Raw genomic sequence first — 11,997 nt, forward strand, 5'->3', positions numbered from 1 at the left:
CCACTAAACCATATCCCTAAGCTCTACATCTAAACGTCTTTTGAAGACTTCCAGGGATGGTGACTCCACCACCTCCCTGGGCAGCCTGTTCCAGTGCCTAACAATCCTTTCAGTAAAGAAGTTCTTCCTAACATCTAACCTAAAACTCCCCTGGCGCAACTTTAGCCCATTCCCCCTCGTCCTGTCACCAGGCACGTGGGAAAACAGACCAACCCCCACCTCACTACAGCCTCCTTTAAGGTATCTGTAGAGAACGATAAGGTCGCCCCTGAGCCTCCTCTTCTCCAGGCTGAGATAGCAAGCTAATTGCTTTTATTTCTTCTGTGTACTTGCTTTTCAAAATTAGTTTTCCTTTAACTTTTTCTCTTTCTTTCATTCGTTTTCTTCTGTTCATACTCTTATGTCCTATTGTGCTATTTGTCTGCATTTTTCTCAAGTTATTTGGGATATGTTCCTGAAGTTTAACAGTGTAAGACTACCTACCTCAGCTGAAAACCACAGACAAAATTTAAATTGTAGCTGTAGAAGATTGGCTTGATGTTTTGATTCTTCATCAAAAATAAATAAATAAATAAATAAAATAGATTACTTGCTTCATTTTTATGCTATAAAATGGAGAGAGTAATGAATTTATGTTTTGAGACAAAAGGAAGTTGCATTTAAAATGAAGGTAGACACTTTACAAGAAAAAAAGAATCTGTTCAATCAAAATTGTATCTTTCTGTCAAAGAAAATATGGAGTAGAAAATTTTCATCCAGTTCACTTCTGTTTTCTGTACATTCTCATGGGATAAAACTTCTCATTCCAAACAGAAGAAAGAGAGCTAAAATCCCTAAATCATATACTTCAACTTCCTATCATATGTCAGTGAATTTTTCCTTCAGCTTTCTTTTATTGCAGCTGACTTATATTTTTCTTCTTATATGTTCAATAATTTTAAGTGGTCTGTAACTTCTCTCAGAAACCTCTGCAATTCTTGATACCCTAAAAAGTAAACCCCCAGACATGATACCTACTAATTTCAGTGTTTAGTTTCTCGGCAAAACAAACAAACAAAAAAAAACCAAACATCCCTCCAAATAAAAGTGTTTTACTTTTCATCAGCATTATTTTTCAACAGGGGGAAAGATATTTTCATACTCATATTCCAGTAATATTCTTTTATATAATTTTCTCTTAAATAAATTCAGTGAAGGTTATGAAAAGGCAATCTTATTGATTATACAATCTTCTGACAACTGTCATCATAGGACACTATGATATTTGACTCTATCTTTTGAATTGCTGTCTTCATTTTTGCATTTCCACTGTGGTTTAATAACTTATGGGAGTAGTGATCATACACAATTATATTTTTACTTTCCCTGTTTAATTCATATTTCATCTGATCCTCTTTCTGTCTTCACTTCACTTTCAATATGGTAAATATCATACTGTCTACATTATAAGAATGTTTATACACAAAAAAAATTGCCTATCTCCTTTCTCATAGCTGTAGGTACCATTTTTTTCTCTCATAAACCAGAATACTGTGGAGTAAAAATTATTGTCTACTATGGTTGCAGTATGGAGAAATTCTGTATTTTATTCATTCAGAAGTTCAATAGATAATGAGCTTTCATGATACTGCAACACCATGAAAAGACTGTTGGTAACATGGATGCAGCTGAGGATTTAGTACTTTTATACCACTGTTAAAGATGTAGCCTTTCAAAGCATGTACCTTCAATGACTTTTAAAGAAATTAGCCTATTCAGAAAACATTTTCCTCTAACCAGACTGTCCTGGACTTGCCATTGTTTTGCAGCCCACAAACAAAGGTTGAATGATTAACAGCAACTACTGAATGTGAAACCTCTGGATTTAATCCCAGGAGTCTGTATCACCCCCAAAAGGGCTCAGCAACCAATACAGGACCAGGATCATGAAGTCTTTGGTAAGTTCTCTTATGGCTGATGGATATACGATGAGAAAATACCCTAAAGTAGTTATGTGACACAAGAACATAAGGACATGGTAATCTTACATCTCTGTAGTCTTAAAACAAATATTTCTATGAAGTTGTGTTTCCCTTAGAGTTGTTGAACTTGGTTGTCTATCATTTATGAAACATCAAGCTCACACCTTCCCCTCCATAGGTAAACCTTCCTCCCTGTAGCTGACTATTTTCACAAAAACAGTAAGAAATTACTTTGTGACAGCTGAGCTCTGCCAGCTGAAGTTCATTCAAGTGAAACTGGCCAACAGGTTTAAAAGTTAGTAGCTCACTGAAGATTCAGTGGGAACAGGTGAAAAACACTACATTTAGTACAGAATAATCAGTTGTCCAAAGATAGGCTGAAATATAGATACCTAACTAGCTAGCAAAAGCAGATGTGTATATTAGTGTTGATGACAAGTTAAACAATGCCTTACTATTCAGAAAGACATATATATTAGAGTGGATAAACAGGAATATTGTCTGTTAGCTTGAAATACATTCTCTACCTCTAGATAAATATGGAACATTTGAGAAAAATACAGAGAAAAACAAAAAGAAGGCTCAGAGTCTTTACAATGCAACCTCCAAGGAAAGTCTGAATAGGCAGTGGTATTTGAATATAGAAAGCCTTGAGGGTGGATGTGATATCCGATGTCAAAAGGGTAAAAAGCAAAAAGGAACAAAATGAAATTACATTCAAACTCTGTTGGGCAGGACAGAAAACAATAGGTTAAAATCACAGTAAGGAAGGTTCTGTTTGTGTAACATGAGAGCTTTTAAATGCTAAGGAAAATGGAGCATTTGTTTGGACAAATTATCATCACAGAAAGTCTTTAACATAGAGCTAGACACATGTGAGTGGGAAAAGTTTAAGGGAGTACTGATCATTCCTTGGAGAAGGAGAAAGGTGTACATGTGCTCTTGGGCTCTCATGCCACCCACAATCTACATAGGTTTGTTAATCTGTCACTGATGCACAGACTTGCAAACAGTACAGCTGTTGAGCTTCATCTTGTTAGAGAACTGGGCTAGAAATAAAAGATGAAGATTTGAAGTGTGTCATCTTCCTTCTATACTGCTCAGATCTATTCCTCCTATCTGGTGGTAGGCAAATGGTTAGGGAGCTTGGTATTTGAACTATGGATGCCTGTTATCCAAAACATGAATGAAACAATAAATGCAGCTGGTAAACAATACAAAAAGTGATTCTGAATATTTTTTGTGCTTTAATGCAACAAATCCTATTTTATTCCTGTTAATAGAAGTGTTATTTGTTGTTAAAGGTTAAAAATCCTCAGTCATATTGTTCCCACAACATATACTAGTTCAAAAATAAATAATCTAATCTAGTCTGATTTATTTATTAAATTACATTGTGTGTTTAGGGTCCAACAATTATTCATTGCCTTGCCAGGCATCCAGTTAGGAAACAGGAATCACACAGTGTAGTTCATACGACTTGGACACATGCTATGAACAATAGCCAGTAAATAGCAGAAAAAAATCACATAGAATCACAGAATTGTAGGGGTTGGAAGAAGCACAAATCTCTGATTGAGATGTGTGTTTAAAAATAATCATTGTAACTACAAATATGGGAATAAGTTTACAATTCATTCACAAATACAAAAGTTATATGCCTTTTAAAATAAGTTATGCCTAATTAATCGGTGACCCAATTCTTATCATGACCAAATTACTCAAAAAATATTTTGCTGAGGTAGCTCGTGAACCTTGAGGTCTGCTTTTTGCATATTCTATCAGCTCAGTGGAACAAGATGGAGCACAGCAGCATTAAACACGCAGAGGAAGAAAAAAGATAATGTCTTCACCTATTCTGATTTGAATGTGACTGCTGCTTTGGTTTTCATCCTCCAATTATCGGAAGTGATCACACAGAAACTAAAAGCTGATGGAACATCTTTAAGCCAGGTGCTGCCACTTATCAGCTCTAGTATCTGCTTTTTGCTCCCACACTAATGAAAAATGATTTCAAAAGAAATGAAGATCCTGTTTCAATAAGACTGGGGAAAGATGTAACCTAAAAGCTGTCTACAGACTCAGGAATAAGTGAAATGTTTTGACAGGGAAAAATATGTGTTGGCAACATTGCTCGACTCAGATTTCAAAAGTAAAATTGAAACCATACTTCTACAGGGTGCAGACGCTGACAACTGGAAGCCTGTTCTGCAATATATAGTAGTTCAGAATATGCCAGCCATCTTCTCCTCTCCCCAGTTCCTTTCATGTACAGGACAAATACATTTCAGGGAAAAGAACAGTCTGACTTGGTAAGTTCTTGAAAACAAACAAACAAAATCCAAATCTGACTCTCATCTGACTGCAGAGAGTTCAGAGAATACACACAGCATCTGTATTTATAAACTGTCTACATAAAACAGGAATAAAGATGATATTCTTCAGACTTCTGTGGTTGTTCCAGGCTGAACTTGGGCTGAGTCCATCTCTGTGAGCAGAGTCAGCCTATGTGATGTGCAAAACTGGACCCATGAAAGAGTTACAGCTGAAGAATCTAGACTTCAGTTTTAAAAAAGGTGTTTTGAAATAAGGTTGTGAAGAAGGGATTCACTAGAACAGTTTGAGCAACAGCTATGGAATGTGAAGTCCCTAGATTTGTACAGCCAGGGTAGTAAAAACCCTTAAATCTAATGAAGAAACTTTGAAAACAAACATTTTAAAGGGTGTGTGCTGTGTACTTAATTTCATGGTCATGGTCACTGCAAGATGGTAATGTGTTTCTTGTTTGTGTGCAATTTGTAAAACAGCTTTTGACCAGAAACTACAAAGGACAAAAACAGTCAAATACCTCACTAAAACATTCAAATACAAAATTTAAAAGAAGGGTCATGGGGTCAGTAATTCTCTCAGTCTCCTTCCAGTATGTTCATAAGAGGATATCTAGAGAAAAAGTTAAGATTCCATTTCTTGAAACAAATTTCAAGCAATAAATAAATAAATATATATATATACATATACAAAAATCTAGAATATTGACTTTTCTCTTTCCTTTTGGACAGATATTAGTTGTTTCACTATCTTTCCCTTGATTTTTATTTTCTTTTTTTTTTTTCTTTTTATTTATTTTTTCATTTTCCTCCTGTAACATTATACAAGCTCATATAAGGTCAAAATCCTTAAGGAATTTGTTCGACAACCTTCCTCTAAGGTTTCCCAACACTATATATTAACTTTCTGCTGACATCTGATGCTTTGTTTCTCAGGGCAGTTAGCAGAGGAGGAAGCATATGTCTGAATCTTTTTTCAAAGAATCAATTCTGCAGATTCTGTTCCCAAAGAAGTGCATTTATAAGACATATTTCAGCACTTTCTGATTTGGTTTGTAACACAGATATTGCTATGCTGTATCTCCCGTCTCCATTTTCTGGTGCTGCAGTGCACAGGAGGTTTTTGTGTGTATATGGTTCTTCCCAAAGTATGAACTTGACATGGGAATTGAAATGATGTGGGTCCATGTGCAGATCTGGTCAGCGAAAGGTTACTCCTTCAGTAACTCCTGGGTGATGCTCACCTTCTCTCACGCTAGGACAGGGTATTGCAGAGCCCTGTCCTATCCTATCTGCCCCAGCTGTGTCCAGCAAGCCTACAGCCTAGAGGAATAGGAACATGATCCAGCTTTGCAAAAAGAGGGCAAAAGGGGGGCAAAAAGGTCTTCATGGTAATCAACAATTTCCACAGCACCTTCATGTGAGCCATCACAACAACAAGACAAGCCTTTGTCATGACCCCACAAACAGTGGTGTTGTACAGCAGCATCCTGAAATGCTGAGTGGTTTTATAGGCAGCTGTGCTGACACATTTCCCACACATTCTCTTGTTTAATTTCTTCCATGGTTTTCTGGAGTTAAGATAGGTACCAAGTATCTCAACTTCATTCTTATGGTCCTTGTTTGAATTCAGTTACTGAAATACATAATAAGCCTTACCACTAAAGGTATGTGTGAATTAACTACACAAAACAAACAAACAAACAAACAAACAAAAACCATAAAAAGTGGGGGAAGTAGCCTAAGAGAAGAGAAGGATGCGAAAGGAGAAGAAATGATAAAATTCAAAGCAAATGGGAAACAGGAAAGAGTCAGAAATTAAAGAAAATTTTCTTCTCATTTAAAAATTTATTTCCACCCTCTGGCTGGCTTCTGTAACAATAGTTATACAAACCACCAACACCAACACTGTAGGGATTATTTTTTAACCTATTAAAAAGATGGGAACATTTCTGGCTGAAAATATTAAAACACTTCAAGTAAAATATTGTTGAAAATCATCTATCATCGTGCTCATTGCAACTGTCTCTCTCTCTTTCACTTTCTCACACTTAATGTTCAAGACTTCTGTAGCTGAATAGGTCCCTAGATAATAAGTAGGGATGTGTAAGGATTGGTTAAGAAAACTAAAACTAGGGATAGAAGGTGAAAAAAAAAAGCATGAAGGAAGACAAGGAAGAGGGATGAAATGGACTGAAAGAGAGAAAGTGAGTAGAGATAAAAAAGAATAAGAGATAAATGGGAAAGAACTTGGCTTTCACTTGCACTGAATCCTTTGTACAAATCTGACAGTGAAAAGTTGCTATTATTCTTTTTTACCTCTATTCCAATAAATCTAAATTGCAGATAGACCTTTCTGATTCACACCTAGAAGGAAAGAGAAGGAAGAAAAAAATAGATATAGAAAAAAAAAAAAAAAGCAGGAGAAAAAGATAACTAGGGCTAAAAAATAGTGAAAAAGTTCTTATGAACTTCAACCTTTTTACTTCAATTTTTATGTACAGCTATTAATAGTTTTCTGAATTTACAAACAATTCAATGAATATTTTGAAAAAAATCCCCAAAACAGAGCTATTGGAAAATTTCACTGCTGTTGTTAGCTTTCAGTCATTTTTATTTTAAATATTAAAAACATATATGTGGTTTAAGAGGAGGAAGTATGTTTTAAATAAACATCAAGTTTTAGAGAACAGGAAGAAGGAGACTAGTGAAAAGCAAATGACATTGTTACATCGGAAGGACCCTACATAATAGCAATAATAATAGTAACAATACTACTACTACTATTAATAACAACGACAACCAATTACTGAAATTAACATTTTAAAAAGAGGATGGCACTTTATGACAACATCAAAAGCTTATATGTCACTAAAGGAAAAATTATATGAGTGGGTTTTTTTTTAGAAAGTATGAGAAATGAGGCAGAAAAGAAACACAGAAAATGATATAGTGAAAGCTATAAAAACAACCAAATGTTTTTTGATTCTCCAGCTGAAATGAAGATAGTATTTTGGATCCAAATAAACATTTTGTTTGAACTCAAATGAAATGTTTTATTTCAATTTGATGTCCTTTGTTTACTTGCAAAATATTTCTAATGCAAATTTAGATCAAATTTTAAATGGAATAACATTTTAAAGTTATTAAAATGTCAAAAATAACTCAGAGTGTTTTGCAACTCTTTTCCAAGGTTATTTTTTCCTCATGTTGAATCAGCTACATAAATTTGACACTATTTACAAATAGTTACAGACGTTCTCGTTTTGCATTCTCTGGCTTGTAAAACAGACGACCTTTTCTGACAGGCACTGCGTAGAAAGTCAGAGATTTCTTTAAGATTTCATTTTCTGGTCTTTTATTTCTTTTATGCTTTGTCATATTTATTCATCAACCTACTGGGAGCATCCAGAAGCCCAAAAGCTTTCTAGACTTAATCTCACATTTCAAGAACTTTCTTGAACCTCAGTGCTTTCTCCTCTAAGCAGCCAAGCTGTGTACAGTGGCATGTCCTGACCTTTGGGGAGAGACCCTCTGCTCCCAGGATGACCATATGGTCTTCTGGAAAAAACAAACAAACAACAAAACAAAACAAAACAAAACAAAATTGCCTTGACTGGGTGGCTCTGACAAAGGTTTATTTGATCTGGCTGAGGGTAATCCTAATTTTCATTTCTCCAGTTTGCTTTTGTAAGTGGTCAGGCCACATCTGCTCTGTGCAGCACCAAAGACAGCTTGCAGCTGCCCATGGAGGATCAGTTGAACATACTTTCTTAAATCCTTCTCTGTTGAGGGACCAGGTACTGTTAGGAAGGCAGATTTTATTCCATTTCTTAAATGGAGAAGAGCATCATGCAAACAGGTATAAGTAGCATATGTGGTGGTTCTGGGTGCTTTGGACCTGAAGGGATATTACTAGAAGCGTGTGCTTCTGCAGGAGCTGGCTGTGCTCCAGTTGTTGTCCCTGTCCAACTGATATAACTGATAAACTGTATCGATATAATTCCCCCTGCTCTTTGTTGGTAGATATCAAAACTCTTAAAGTATCAGTATCCCTGTTTTAAGTATATGGAGACTGAGTCTCTGAGATGAAAGTGACTGGCCAGCACTATTTTGGTAGGACTGGAAACTGAGCTTGTGAGTCCCGTTATGGCACCCTGAGCATCACTTAGCCATTTTTGCTTGCCCCAGACTACTGCACTGCCACACTCAGTTATAGTGTTGTAATGAACATTTTGTATCCTAACAAATTATTTGAATGCATATATTACATCTCATATTTCAGAGCAGTGGCTGCTCTGAAATGATAAACATGCTTCAGGTTTTTGAGCAGGATAGGCTCGAGTTGATTTCCTACCAGCCGTATGCCAACTTGCATTGAATTTTTTTAAAGTAACTCATGATTTACTGTGGAGTGAGTGGGAATAAGATCATACCTACTGGGTGAATGGTTTTTAAATTGCTTGTTTTCTGTTCCTTGTCTTTCAGTTCCTATTTCGTTAACCTCATGTTTTAAAGTAACTATATGTTATATTTTCAGAAATTCACTACGGGATATATTCTACTCTGAATGTATACATGTAGCTCTTCCTAATACTAGTGGAAGTCATGAACATGTACTGAATAACACAATGCAGTCTGCCTAAATCCTATGGGGAATCCAAGTTCTGACTACAAGAAAAAGAAATCACAGTATTTCAAAATGCCAATTGTAACATTGCAATGAGTTCCAGGCACATGTTTGCCAATAATGAATGGAAGAGTGGAGATACAATATTGGAACTGTCTCCTGCAGAGTGATATCATATATAATCATACATACTGTCAGCCTGCTTGATTATGTTGAGGATTGCAACCAGCTCACTCAAAAACAAAGCAGAATTTCTTATGTCCCCCAAATATAATTTTCATGAGAAATGTATGAATGAAGTTAATCGGTTATTACAGCAAAGTAAAAAAAAAGTGGCTCCTGCATCTATCTATATTTGCATAATAAACATAGCTTTGTGAATTCCTTTTAGAAAGATAATCACACATTCAGATATATTCATTTCCTTAACTTAGAAAAAAAAAAAAAGGTGTTAAAACTTCATTCTATCATTTTAATTCATTACCATAATGTTTAATTTAATGTACAGAAGCAGCCCATAGTATTAATTATCTTATTATTTTTTTTAAATCTATGATCACAATTCAATCATTAATCAATATATCAAACTTCACTCCATTTGCTGTGGTTTGTTACAGGGTGTCTCAATTGATTAGGCTATGGATTTTTTATGGATCTTGTTTTATAAATTGAACCTAGTCAAGTAAACATAACATTTGGTAATAGTCTTCATAGCAACTGTCAAAATGACTTATTGTTTTTCCAGTCCTGCATTCCTTCAGAATTAATAATACCTTTGTGCCCTTTATAACACTTATTATTAAAGCTGTAAAAGTTCTCTATGTTTAATGAGTAGATGTTTCATTATATGTATGGTTTGCTTGACAGACTGAAATTTTTTCTAATCTGTTTCTCTTTTCCTCTTGATTGAAGGATTGTAAATATGCAATTAGCAGCTGGAGTAGAAGTAAAAGCAGAAAATGTCAACTGTCAAGTAGCTCCACTGAAAGACACATGATGCTTCAAGCTAAGACAGAAAGACAAAAGCATCTACCAACAAGGATGAAGGCTGCAAAATCTCTCTTTAAATATTCCATTAATCTCTTCCGTGAAATAAATACAGTCAATACATACAGGAATGAGGAATCCACTATCAAAACTGCAGTTTATTTTTGCAATAAAGCTCTGTGTGGTAATAATATACTCCATTGCCAGTAGACATTCTGTATCTCATCTCTGTTATAATTCATAACATATAGCCTTTTATGTAACATATCGCTGGCCATATCCCAGCAACATTGCTGATTTTCCAAAAATATATATATGAAAAGAATGCAATGCATCATTGTGCTCTGTACTATATTTCCATTCTAGACCAAAACTTCTAGTTCTGCTTCCAAACAGTAGATTTCTTTTAAGTCCTCTCTACTAAAACCTGGATATGTCTTGGCTCTTATATGTGACAGCTGACTCTACTTTACTCCAGAATTGTGGCAGAGGAATGCTGGAAGGAAGCAAGAGGGATGTACAGAGATATTCATTTTCATCAGGAAGCCAAAAAAAATCTATTTGATGCAACATGTTATGTATCTTAAGGCCCTATAAAAGGTCTAAATAATTACAGGAGGCTGAATTCTCTAGGCGCTCTTAGAGATTCACATCACTAGGAGAGGTTTGTTGTGAGACAGAATTAAAAGAATAAGGCTAGTTTTAACCTATAAATGTAAAGACTTTGCCAAGCCAAGATAAGCAGAGAGATGAACTCTTGCCTGCACAGCTGCCCTCTTAAACCATCATATTAGCCTTGGCTTAACCTTCATGTGTTTTCTCAAAAGCAGCTACCATAGAGTTCCTCTGGGTTTAATGCTGTGAAAAAAAAGTGGTTGTTCGATGTGTTTTTAAATATTAAAAGGATGTGGTAATAACCTCCCTACCAACAAAAGCTTTTGGTAGCTTTCTGGCCATGAGATTAGTGACTCAAAATTATTATTTTTTATTTGTTTTATATACATATATATATAATTTTTATAATATTTTCTTTATAACTTTCAAAGAGATAAAATAAGTGCTTCTATTAATCTCATATTGCAGATTTCCACATTGCTAGTTATGCATATTCAATTTTATTTTAAATTTTCACAGTTCTTACCATTTTTGTTTTATCTGTCGTGTATTTGCTAATGTGTCTGTTATGCTTGAGGTATATAATCTAAAAATGACATATATATCCTGTAATCTAATAGGATAACACCTAAAGATATATCTAAAAAACATTCATACAATGTTAGCTCTGGTATTGATCAAAACAGAAAACAAGTGCACAGATTGTGTCTCTATTGTACTATAAGTAAATTTTATTCCTGCAAATCCCATTGATGATTCATCTGTTTTGCACTGGTAGGACAGGTGAAACTGCTGGGCAGTCTCACATGCCATGGTCTCCTATGGGGCTGGGATCCCAAGTACACTGCTGCAGGTGTGTGCATCCTCTGCTTCCAGAGTGCTTCACTAGCATCATCACAGCTTTTGACAGAGCTCCATGATAACAGATGTGTGGGCTTATATTCTACTTCTTTTCTGGCATGTGATAGCTTACACAAAAAATAACCAGGTTTGAAAAGGATATTTAATTTTATTTTTAATGGTGTAATTAAAAGTTTCTTGACCTATGTAAAATCTGAAGTACCTGTCAGTGTCTTTTCTCGGTACTTATTTCTCTCATATTATCTTAACTTTGCTGGTAGGAATCTGTTTTGATATACATTTTTGTTTTGTTTGATATACACATGTTGATATCATTAATCAAAATGCAGTCAACACAGTCTTAGCACACATTAAAGACCATGGCATACCTTAAAGTAATAAAATGAAACATAGTTGAAAACTGGTTGATTCCAAATGATCTAGAGAAAAACATTAGAAGAGAAACAACCAGTAACATGTTGACAGGGAATGGCAAGTGCAAATTAGCAGCAGGAGCCTGGTGCTGGAAGCCGAAGCCCATCACACTGGCCAAGGCAGTGCCATCTCCTACAGGCACCATGTCCCACCACCCTGAGTGAGGTGAGCAGGACAGGTTGTCTCAATAGAGACTAGAGAT

The 11,997-nt window shown here is 35.3% G+C and overlaps 1 long non-coding RNA gene across 2 annotated transcripts in view; it reads left to right on the plus strand.

Moving 5' to 3' along the window:
• LOC106014754 (uncharacterized) overlaps nucleotides 1-10,958 on the plus strand; it is a 46,368-nt gene extending 35,410 nt beyond the window's left edge. Inside the window, exons 3-5 of one of the 2 annotated variants that reach the window (XR_002398894.4) lie at nucleotides 1,809-1,937; nucleotides 4,140-4,273; nucleotides 9,831-10,958. This is a non-coding gene — a long non-coding RNA (uncharacterized lncRNA). The remainder of the gene's footprint in view (nucleotides 1-1,808; nucleotides 1,938-4,139; nucleotides 4,274-9,830) is intronic. The other variant, XR_001186319.5, reaches the window with a different exon arrangement.
• Nucleotides 10,959-11,997: the final 1,039 nt, after the last annotated feature.

Source organism: Anas platyrhynchos, chromosome 2 (genome assembly GCF_047663525.1).
Source record: "Anas platyrhynchos isolate ZD024472 breed Pekin duck chromosome 2, IASCAAS_PekinDuck_T2T, whole genome shotgun sequence".
Classification (NCBI taxonomy): Eukaryota; Metazoa; Chordata; class Aves; order Anseriformes; family Anatidae; genus Anas; species Anas platyrhynchos.